We start from the raw sequence: 12,491 nt of genomic DNA, 5'->3' as shown, positions 1-12,491 counted from the left end.
ACCGAAATAACAGGGCCCGTTTCCTACAGGATTCGAGTTTCAGATGGATGAACCTGGAGAAGACACCTGGATCAATTGAGACAACGACGGTCATCAGAAAATGATTCTCAAGCCGACACGCAAGGTCCTGGCTTAACCGTTTCTCAGCCAGACCTGAACCCGCAACCGCAGTTAAATAACCACAACTCTCCAGCCTTCTCCAATCCAGGCCAGCCTAGCTCAGTATCACAGCCCAGCAGTGCTTCTCAATCCGGAGTTGAAAACCCCAACCCATTACATTTAGGCCAACATAGACCTAGCCTTCCCCTTCCAGAGGCCGCCTACCGGCCTAGTCATAAGCCGTCAACATCCTCGGCCGCGCCCCCTTCGCCCAGCTTACCATTCAGGGGAGTCATCCATTCAGGGTTCCTCTGCCATCAGACGTCACCTGGAGCTTCACTCCCCGAGGGGAGGAGCTCAGACAGGGACATCAATGCGATGATCCGCCTGCAATGCAATTGCGGCGTTCGGGGCGTGTCCGCCATTCTCCTGTATACTTACAAGACTACGCGTGAGCAAACATCACGCATGCGCACAGCTGGGGGGGAAGAAGTGTTGTATAGTAAAAGTTAGTCCTCGCTGTTACGAATGACAGCTCGGCAGCAGCCAGGCGCGTCTTAGCCAATCAGACGCGCCTGTCAGTTGCCGGGCGAGTCTGAGGAACTATAAAAGGCAGACTCGTTCAAACTGTCAGTTGTTCAGCACCAGAGCAGACGAACACTCCAGTCCAGCTGGAGCTGCTTCTCTGCCTCTCTCTCTACACAGATCATCCTTCTGTTGCTACATTGTTAAACCAGCACCCTGCCTGGTTGTTACCTGTTACTGTTACAAGTTGTGTTAAAATAAATTGGTTACAGAGTTACCGGACACGAGCCTCTGTCTCATTCCTGAAGATATAATAGTTGCTCTGCAGGTTGACTGTGTTTATAATTCTGTTCGTTCCTGTCCCATCACGTAGTGTAAAAAGACATTAATTCCTCTAACCCATGCTGCTGGTACAAAGCTGCTTCTGGTAGTGCTGATAGCGATTCAGTGAGTGCGCAGTAATAAAACAATTTCCCGGGCAAAATACTCCACTGCCCAATCAGGGAGCACAGATGTGGTCATATGTTATGGGACTACATTTCCCATAAGGTAGTTACATTTCCCATGAGATAGTTGCTTAAAGGAGACAGCTTCTAATTCTTAAATTAGCTATACACTGATGGGACAGCACACCTAGGATTTGTACTTTGCCCATGGAGGCAGCTGTGACCCCTACATAACCCTTACATGGCCCCATGGGAGTCTGACAACACCCGTTAGAATACATGTTCTTGCACAGGAACGGGAAGCTCAAGTGTAAAGCCCAAGATAAGATATAAACCCAGCCCCCCACTCTCAACTCCATGTGGTCAACTGCCCAAAACCCATGTGGTTCTGCTTCATCATTAAACCATCTTTCTAATCAGCCTCCATGTTTCCAGTGTCTTTTTCCCAACTTGGAACTGAACACATGGATATTTCTTCCAACAATTTGGCACCCAAGATGGGACTCTGAGCTAACCTTACCAAGGGACCTGGGCCAGGTAAGCCTCCATTGCTGGCCAACAAATGTTATTTCCAAAAGTTTTTTCTTTACATGGGTAAAGAAAAATTAATGGGAACATTAGTTTGCGCTCGACTTTTATCAAGTGACCAGTAGAAGAGATGTTGGTTTCTTGTTATTTTAAATTATTATTTTAGTTATTGTTATTATTTTATTTATTAAACATGGAACTCAGTCAACTGAACATTTAAAGATTTGTCACAAATACCATTGACTGGTGCCAATAGTTGATACAGGTTGTTGCCAACGTCTTCAGTATCAAAAAAGTATCTTCTTAAAATATGATGTTCCTAGTAGCACAGTTTTTTGCAGTTCTGCTGGTGTTATTGCAGGAAACTGCAATTTCTTGATGTGTTTTGTAAAATTCATAGACATGGTACCAAGTGCCCCAATGACAATGGGTATCACAGTTACATGTTTTCATCCATAGCCATGTAGTTTCAATGGCCAGATATTTCATGATTTTTCTAGTTCTTTTTCTTCGACTGCCGTCTCCTGGTACAGCAATATCAATAAACTGTATGCTTCAGCCATTGACAACTTTGATATCTGGCGTGTTGTATTCCAAATGACGATCCGTCTGTATCTGTGTTCAAAAGTCCCACAAGACCTTCTCATTTTCTATAACTTTTTCCACTTTGTGCTTCCATGACTTTTTGTGTATAGGCAAATCGTATTTTTTACATAATGACCAGTGGATTAATTTAGCAATTCGGTCTTGTCTAGCTTTGTTATCAGTTTATGCAATTTTGTTGCATTCACATATTAAATGTGAATAAATATAAAGTTGTTGTTATTGTTATTATTATGATTATTATTAGGATTATTATCTCTTTTATTCATTAAGCACAAAACTCAGTCAACTGAACATTTAAAATGTGTCACAAATACCACTGACTGGTGCTAATGGTTGATGCGGGTTGCTACCTGTGTTCTAGGTATCAATCAAGTATCTTCTTAAAATATATGATGGTCCAAGCAACACAGTTTTTTTGCAATTCTGTTGTTGTTGTTGTTGTTGGAATCATCCATCACATAGTCACCCAGATGACTGGACTTGTTATTTTTATCTATCTTTCAAGTCCTTTTTGAGGACCTGGGGTAGGCAGATATGAATGGTGTTAAAGATATTATTGCAGGATGGAAGCTGTTTCAAGTAAAGCTGCTTTTTGCAGTTGATTTACGGCAGATTTGTTGATGCCAATGGTGTTCATGTGGGGCTCCAGTTGTTTTCAGATTGCACCCAAGGTGTCTATTACTATTGGCATCACCTTTGCTTCCTTTTGCCACAATCGCTCTATTTGTAGGTCTACATATTTTGTTAGCTTCTCCAGTTCTTTATCTTCTATTCTGCTGTCTCCAGGTACTGCCACATCACTGGCAAGACTAAATGGCTTTGGGTACCTGATGAATTTGACCGATTCACAAAAGCTTACGTAAGATTAAACTAACTAGTTTATATTTTAGTTATTCTTTTTTTTTTTTTTGGTTCCTTAGAGTCACTTTTTGACTCCTGGAGACTGGCTGGACAACTCCCACAGTTTTCTTGGCAAGATTCCAGAAGTGGTTTGCCAGTTTTGTGTAGTTGTTAAGACACAGGCTAGAAATAAGCAATCTGTGAGTTCTAGTCCTGCCTCAGACACAATGTGTCTAAGTTTGACATTGCTTTTTTCTTAAGGCTGAAAGAGAAGGACTGGCCCAAGGTCACCCAGTTGATCTTGTGTCTGAGGCAGGACTAGAACTCGCAAACTCCTCGTTTCTATAGCGTGTCTTAACAATTGCACCAAACTGGCTCTATTATTCTTTAAGGTGATCACAAAACTATAGAAACAATGATTATATTGAAATATGCCAAATTCCTTGAATTAGTTCTCAAAATTCATTGGTTGATGACCTGAGCTATAGAATGGACTTAAAGAGCCACTAGTTTATGTATTGGAGAGCAGTCTTCCACATACTAACCTTTTATGCTTTCCTATACCTAACTAATTTTAAATTGTATCTTTTATATCTTCTAGCTTTTTAATTTTTTATGATTCACTTTGTGCTTTTTTAATAACTGTATCCCACCTTCTTTGTAGATGGTCTTGATCGTAATGAGGAATTTATTTGATTTGGTACTTAATGCAACTCACCACAGTATCTAAGCAGTTGCTGACCAAAAGCTAAGTGCTATTGAAGACCTCTGAAGCATTTTCCCTACCCATTTGATGCTGTCTAACAGATGCCTTTTCTTTCACTGATAATTTCCTAAGCCACACTGCCTTCCACACCCCAGTTCTCTCTGGTTTATTACCACACCCAGAATCCCAATGAGCAAGCCTCATAGTTCAATACATTGGAGGCTGCCAAGCAGAGATGGGTTGCTACCTGTTCAGACTAGTTCAGGCGAACTGGTAGTGGTATTTTGGCCTTGGTCGCCAAACCGGCAGTGACCTAGGCTGGCCACACCCCCGAACCGGTTCCCTGGTCGCTGCTGCCGTTTCCAGCATATTTTTAAGTAAACATTTTTTCTGTTCTGCATGTGCAGAACAATTTACAGTCAACTGCGCAAAGCGTGTGCAAAGTGAATCGGCAGCAACACTGGCAACAACCCAACCCTGCTGCCAAGCTAGGACACATTTCTTCAAAGAAATTGTGTTCCATTTTGTCTTTTGTGTAGTCTCCAGCAATGATGCAACCTCATGAGATACAAGTGACCAGTATTTTATCATGTGTTCAAAATGTGGCCGTTATCTAAAACCAACTCTGAGGGAAAGGAAGAAAAAAACAGTCCCAGGTGTTTCTGCCTCCTCGGTTATTAGACATCAAAGATGGATGGGATGCAACTTCTTTCTTTCCCTTCCACAATGGCTTTCCTAGGAGATGACCTTTATATGGTGTTATCATCATGCCCATATGAGGGGTTTCTGAGAAGAGGCACACAACTCGCCTCCTAAATCTGTGTTTATTAATGGAATGACATCAAACCTTTTTTTTTTTTAATGTTACAGATTGGAAGATCCCTGGCTGGCTTGCAGAAACCCCTGTGGGTGTGTTACCAACTCCGTGACTGATGAACAAATAATACCCTTGCTATGCAAAGATTAACATACTCAGCATCATGATCTAAATAAAAGAACTTGGCTCTCAATTATTAAATCCTCCATATTCTGAACATTAAGTATTGTTAGTTTTGGTTTTCAAAAGAAAACAGAGTTTTTAGTCCTCATTCAATATACAGAAAGACAAATCAGTGCCATAATTGTGCCTAGTGAAACATTACACAAATGGTTGCTATCATTGTTTAGAATCCAAAAAGGATTTTTTAAAGGAATAGATAAGAACTTTTTTCTTCCACAATGACAATCATTAGCAACTTTTTAAATTATGCAAAAGATGTTTTAAAGTTGTACACTTTATGCAATCAAATAGTTTATATAGCTACCCAATTAGCAAGTGATTTAGGGCAGCATACACAAATGGAAATCCCATATAATAACTGCAAGAGAAGACGCAGCCAGAGCTAGGGGATGGAGCTAAACATTAGCCTAGAGTCATTACGTTCCCACAAACCATCTAAGTACAACCCCTCTTGAATTCCGCTGACCCTTATTTGGTGTCAATTTAGGGTTGAGCTTTTAGTTGACTAGATCCTTGCGTATAGACTTGAAGATTAAATCTTCTGAACTGCAACTTAATGTATGCTCCAGATACTTTGCATCTGACGATAGCCAAACGTAGATTCAAACTAATAAAGCATATCATGGCCAACGTCATCCAATCAAGGACAATGCAGATGGGTACAAAATCTCTAGACTTAATGCCGAGGGAAAATTTGGGTTTTAAAAGCCCCTGAAAGGGAGCAGAATCAGGGCCATCCAAACTGTCCCATAAGGCAGGCATGGCAACAGAGAAGCACTTCTCTTGGATCCCACTAGATGAAATTGTTTAGGTGATGGGTTCTAGGGAGAGAGAGAGAGCATTATAGGCAGAATAAAAATATTGTAAAGAAATAATTTTCAGGAAATGTTCACTTTTCTGATATGCTTGCTTTAAAGAACATTTCCAAAGTGTTTTAAATATTTAAATAATGCCTTAATTTTTTATTATTAAGTAATACAGGAAATTGCACAATTATTCTTCTAAAATGTTTTTATAGAGTTAGGATGTGAAACTAACAAAGCTATAGACCTGCTTTAGTATTCATTTAAATTAGTATAAAAAAACAGCACAATAAGAAATGGGGCCTTTTCACCCACGTAAAGTAAACCAGAGCACAGAAATATATTTATACCTGTTCTCTCCCCTGCACACACATTTTGAAAGTACAATTTTTCCTTTGGTGCTTGTTCAAGTCCTCAGAGTGTGGAACTCTGGCAGTGTAAACCTCTGACTTTTCAAGTGTCTTCTTGATGAAGGCCATGTAGGCAAGTGGGATGAGCTAGAAAACCTATCGAAGGCAGCATAAAAGAATAAAATTATACAACATCTAACATACCCCAAAGTGCTGAGGGAACAAAATTAAAGTTCCCAATCCTGAATCTTTATGAAAATATCAGTCCTGGTGTGGCTGTTTAACTTTTCCCCAGCATCCTCTTTGATTAGCTAGATCAGAATCTGGCAACTTCTGCACCACCACCACCCAATTCCAAGAACCATTTTTCCAATCCAAATCCCTTCCCAAGGTGGCAAGCCAAAATTGGTGGACCTTTTAAAGATTTGTGAAGGGAAGGTAGAAAGCCAAGAGATATTCCACCCATTTCACTTTTCAATAACAATTTCATAATCAACACTACAATCAACACAAAACAAGTTTACTTTTCCCAGATTGGAAGAAGGTCTGTATGTCATCCTTTAAGTCCCCTCAAAGAAGTCTGACCTGTTATCTACAACCAGTCCGATGGTGCCATGATTCCTGGGGTTCCAGGCAGAATATAAAGGCAAAGCATAGCATCCTAGGGAGAAACATTCTTATCCATTCTTAAAGCAGGATTTGGGAAGTGGGTGTGGTTCTCAAGCCTCAACAAGCCACACAAAAGGGCTGCTTGCCAGTGGCCACATGTTCCCGGTGTTGTCCCCAATTCGGGTCTGAGCCTGGTGCTGAAGCGAATGATGGATGCCAGACACAAGGTGCAGGTTTCTGACTGCTTTTTATTGGAGTACTCCAAGGAAAAGGGTTCCTGGTCAAAAGGCCAAGAACCAAGAACAAGGGATTAAGAAAGCTTTATACATTTTCACTAAAGGGGAAGGCGGGACACGGTGAGATAACAAGATCTCCCCTAACAATATCATCTAATAAACATTTTAGTAATAATTCTACAATTTGCTCTATTGATCTCTAGATGTCCCTTTTCCTAAGCCTTGGCTAATGAATGCCAAGGTTATAAGTATAATGTTTATAAGTATAATGTTTATTGTCATTGTACTAAAATACAACAAAATTGGTTATGTAATACACATTTCATTTGGTGCAAGCCATCCCTAACTTTTAGCTGAGGTCTGCAAGTTGTCTAATTATCCATAATTGCTACATACTTGGTTCCACCACAAAACCGCGGTAGACAAAAGCGCGGTCGACGAAAGCGCGTATGTGACGTCATCACAGCGCAACGAAAAAGATCGAAAAATGTAAAAATAAAGCGAAAACCTTACCCTAACCCCCCCAAACCTAACCCTAAACCTAACCCTAAACCTAACCCTTAACCTAACCCTAAACCTAACCCTAAACCTAACCCTTAACCTAACGAAAAACCTACGCTAACCCTTAACCTAACGCTAAACGTAACGCTAACGCTCTAAACCTAACCCTAACCCTTAACCTAACCCTAAACCTAAACCTAACCCTTACCTTTATGTGAATCGGCTTGCTGTAATTTAATTTTTATTTCAATTTTTCTATCTTTTTCGTCACGCTGTGATGACGTCACATACGCGATTTCGTCGACTGCGCTTTTGTGGAACACAGTTTTGACGGGTCACAACATACTTTAACATGCATATTTCCTGTTGATAAGCATTCTTTGTTCTTGCCAGACAGACCCCCAGAATTAGTCTTTCTGATTTACTTTCAAGTGTGTACAATGACCTTGCTTTAGCAGCCAGCCCTTCCTTCCCTCCCTTTGAATCTGAAAATGAAGATTCACCCAACATCAATATCCATGTACTGGGAGACCCTGTAGTTTGTTTACAAGTGGAAAGGCAAAGCAGAAGACATTGTAATGCACAACAGGTAATTAAAAGAAAAATATGCCTGCTAGGGCCATTATTAGGTTCTTAACCAGTGGAAATCAGCAACCATCCTGTCCATCAATGCCACCAGTCTTTCCATTCGTCCATGGGGGGGGAGGGTGTTGCAGCTATCTTTGCAATGTGTGTAGTTCAGCTATGGAATTCTTCCAATTTGTCCAGAATATGCACACAGCATTGTTATCCAAGTAGTGCACACACATCTCCTTAGGATGGCAATATCATATCTAGAGCCATCCTATTCTGAGCTGTCATTGTCCAAATGGCTTCTTATTCTTTTGCTGCAGCAATAAAAAAACCTCCCCAGTCTCATTAGCTAGGATTTCCTCTTGCTTGAATATAATTCCGCTGCTTGAATATGGTACAAGGCATAATTGAGGGACCAGAGCACACGGGACAAAGTAAGGGGTTGATATTCTTTAGGTACTTTCTGGATTGTTCAAAGTCCCTATGGTGTCTAATCTTTCTTTCATGTAAAGGGGGTAAATATAGGTGGGTGGGAAGAGCACAAAACACATCTATGGCTCCAGAGGCTTTTGTTTCCAGAACAATAACTTAAGTCCCAGTTCTTCTACTGAGGAAGTCACAGGCTGTTCAGTCCAAGAATCCATAATGGCAGATTGTGGGCATTTCTTCACTCTGGAAGTGATCTATCCAAGATGCCAGGGTATTGATTTTCCTGCAGATAATGGGAAAGAAAATTCATAACCCCAGTCTTACATATTGGTACAAGGTCAGTTCACCCACCAGTGGGATGGACCTCTCCTCTGCCTTTAGGGAGGGATGAGGTTGTCCAAAAAGGGCCTCAAAGAGGCTCAAGCCTATTCGCTTTCAAGTGCAATGTGAAGCCCTAACAACTTCAGTGGCAAAGTTTGCGGTGAGAACAGGTGAACCTCCTGGCATAGTTTAGCTAGCTGTTGCTTTGTAAATCATGTCATTTTTTCCCCCATTGGACAACTTACCATATGGTAGACTGAGTGAAGCTTCCAAATGATGTTTAACTGTTCACACAAACTTTAGCTATGAAATATGGGTCACAGTCAAATGATATACTATTTGGTAGCCCAAAGCTGCCCCAAAATAATTTCTTCCAGTAGGACGTTTACTACTTCATGCTCTTTATTAGTCCTGCAAGCAAAAGCCTCAAGCCATCCTATGAAGGCACATTCTAGTCTCCAAATGTACTTAAAACCTTGATTTCTAGGTAATTCAATGAAGTCTATTTCTCAAATTGTCCCTGGGTAGTTGTCCTTAAGTTGGAGTCGTAGGGGTGGGTGTCTGTCTACTTTTGGATTATTTCTGGCACAGATCAGATAAGCTGCTACAGCTTGGGAGACAGCGGAATAGAGACCCTTGCCTAATATACAGCATGTCACAAAATCTACCAGTGCTTTTGTGCCGAATGTGTGCTATCATGTATTTGTTGTAAAAGAATCCTTAGAGGTGTATTTGGTAGAATAAATTTGCTCTCTACCCTCCACCACCCATCATCTCCCTCCTTGCCTCCAATAATTGTAAAATTTGTGGGCTATATTTAACAGTTTATTCTCTTGCTTTTAATAATCCTCTTTCCTTTCATAAGGCTCCATGGGCATGCAAGATTCCAAGGGCATATTTGATATTAATGTTTGTTGGCATTAATTAATCCATTCAAATGTTTTCCCACCCCCCCCTTTAAGAACCTCATAAAAGAGCTTGACAATAAATCAAAAATCAAGAATCTGAATTTTACAAAAACCAGCCATCCCCAAGAACCCCTATTGTTTTCTCAATTTATAAAGTTTTTTATTTTTTCATTTTCATAACAAATAACCACATGCTAATTACAGCTAATTTTGTTATTTTGCCATCGGTGAATATTGTTTTATTCCTCAGTCTTTTTAATATTTGTTACATTTTCATGTTGTATTGTAAATATTGTGGATTCTTAATCATACTGTGAGTTTTATTTCACTCCCTATTTTTTTCCTTGTACATTTTTTTATTTTTCTATTTTCACAACATAGAGTCACATGTATACTGTTACATAGCCAACATCATTTTTTATTATTAAATGTTTACATCAATTCATCTTACCATCAACTCCGAAAAATAATTATTGGCTCTTCTGCTCTCCGTACACCATATTTGTACCCTATCCATCACTTTCCTTTCCCTCTCTCCTCCTCCTCCCTTCCTCCTTTCTTCCCTCTGTTGTCCTTCTCTTCTCTACTTCCCCTTCCTCTCTCCTTCTCCTCTCTCTTCTTTCCACGCCTTCTTTTTCTCCTCCTCTTCCCCCTACCTTCTCTCCTGTCCCTTTCTTCTTCCCTTATCTCTCTCCTCTACTTCGCACACTTCCTCTCATTTACTTGGTGTATTTCAGTCTTTGAGTGTGAGCGAGCTCCATTTTATGTTGATAGTATTTATAATTCCTTTTCAATATACACATTTAATTTTAATGTATATCTTCCTCCTTTTTTAAAAGAAAAAAATATAATAATTGTATTTTAAACCCCACCCCACCTCCAGCCTATTTTTGGCTGAGATGTAGACCTGGTTACGATTCCTATGCATCCTTATATGCCCCAAAAGTGTGGTTCTGTCTTTAAATCTCAATAGTTCCCCATTGTAAATATATCTCATGCTCCCTCTCCATTTTTCCATATCTTGGTTTAGGTTACCCTTAATTGTCTATAAATGGGAATCCTTACTGTTCAATGTTGATTACAATTTCCTTAATCTACTATCTAGAATAACAAGTGGTACACATCTCACTTTGTTCATCATCTTAGAAGTTCTATATGTGTCCATATTTCATATATTTTAACCTGTACTTAAATGTCCTTCCATTGACATGTTCAATCAGTTAACAAGTCAGTTTCATTATCATGTATAAAAGTGAATCACTTACCTCTACTTTACATTCTCCACATAACAGTTTCATATTTGTCCATATTCCATATATTTTAACCTTATCTTTCCATTATCATATTCAATCAGTTAGCAACTGATTCTCATCCTGCTTCTCACCTTTCAATTTGGGAGGGGGCCATCAAAGCATTTCCATCAGGCTGTCATAAACCCCTTGTATTCCCTTAGTGGGGGTCGGGGCATCATTACGCAAAGCTACCATCCAAGCAGCCGCTTTGCCTTCCAAAGCCATAGTAACACTTCTCACTTTGGCAACTTCTGATGAGAAATCCTCCCCATACTCTTGCATGTAATCCCAACTTGCACTAAAAAAACCCAGTTCCTTGGGATCTCCTCTGTACTTCACCTCAAGTGGAAGAATCTGTGGCATTTGGTGCCTTCGGGAGTTTTCCCCCTTCTTGGGGGAGCTTGAACTGCTGCTGCTGTGGCTGGGGCCCCTCCCTCTTGCCCAGCTCAAGTAGCTGTTCCCAGGGACGTTTCAGAGCTAACCAGGTCTTCTGCTCCCCCCTCCCCCCGCTTGGCTAATCCACTCTCACTTTCAGCAAGACTTACACAGAAGCGTCATTGTTCCCAAGCCTCCTGAAGAAGATGTAAAGCATGGGTCATCATGAGATCCTCTCTTTCAGCTGTCTGCCAGTCATCCTCTGGTTTTGGTCCTCTGGCTGGTTGTGACCCTTGACATCATCTTCTACTCACTGCGGGAGTTAGACATTTGGGTGCTCCCTCCACAGAAGCTTTTAACTCTGGGATGGATGCAAAGGCAGATCTTGTTTAATGTCAGGCATGCCTCCTTCAATATCCAAGAAAGAAAAACCTCAACTCCATTTGAATAGAGATAAACTTTTACTAGATATGAAATGAAAGCAGGAAAAAGGAAAGCAAGATCTGAGCCAGAATGTACATATCAAACATTTATCCAGCCCCTCCCTCCAATTCCCCAACCCAGTGTGCAATCTGCAACTCCCTAAGGTGGGGTGCATCTTCAAAAAGCCTCATCAAGTTGGTATGCGAGATGGTTGGCCTTGACCAAGTCCAAACAGGCCACCGGCATGTGCAGAAGATGGTGAGAACAAAACTCCTTTCATCATACTCCTCCAGCACCAGTAATTCCCCCTCCCAAGTATCTCAACCCCCCTCCCTCCCGGTTTCTATGGCAGCCAACAGCAAGCAAGGAAAGTAGAGGCTGACACTCCTAGGATTTCAGTTGTTTGCAATGTGACACAAATACGATAAATAAACTTTGAGTGCAGAAAGACACTGCATGTGTCTTTCCTGCAGACAGGAATTTCTGTTTATCATTTTGCTGCTCTTTTATCTGTGGATGATTATCTTATATGCACTATAGCAGGCTAACTCTGCCCACATTAGGAATTTGACAATGACTGGCTCAGGGCTGCCTCAGCTGTCCATCCTTTTGAGGTTAGGAAAATGAAGACCCAGAATGTTGGCAATATGTTGACATTGTAAACTGCCCAGAGAATGTATGAAACATTTCGGGGAGGTATATAAATTAAACTTCTACTACTTTCCTTCCTCAACTGCTTATCCCTCTGTTTTCTAGCTGTAATAATGTGCAGTAATTTGTTTTAGGAGCTGGAGAATGATAGCCAGGCCTTACAATCTGATTTTCTAGTGGAAGCACATGGTATTCCCTACTGTGACTCTGACCCAAAAACATCAATCACAAATATCTGAGTGATCTCATAAAATCAACTCATTATCAATA

Source organism: Thamnophis elegans, chromosome Z (genome assembly GCF_009769535.1).
Source record: "Thamnophis elegans isolate rThaEle1 chromosome Z, rThaEle1.pri, whole genome shotgun sequence".
In the NCBI taxonomy this organism is placed as follows: Eukaryota; Metazoa; Chordata; class Lepidosauria; order Squamata; family Colubridae; genus Thamnophis; species Thamnophis elegans.
This window is presented reverse-complemented; position numbering follows the sequence as displayed.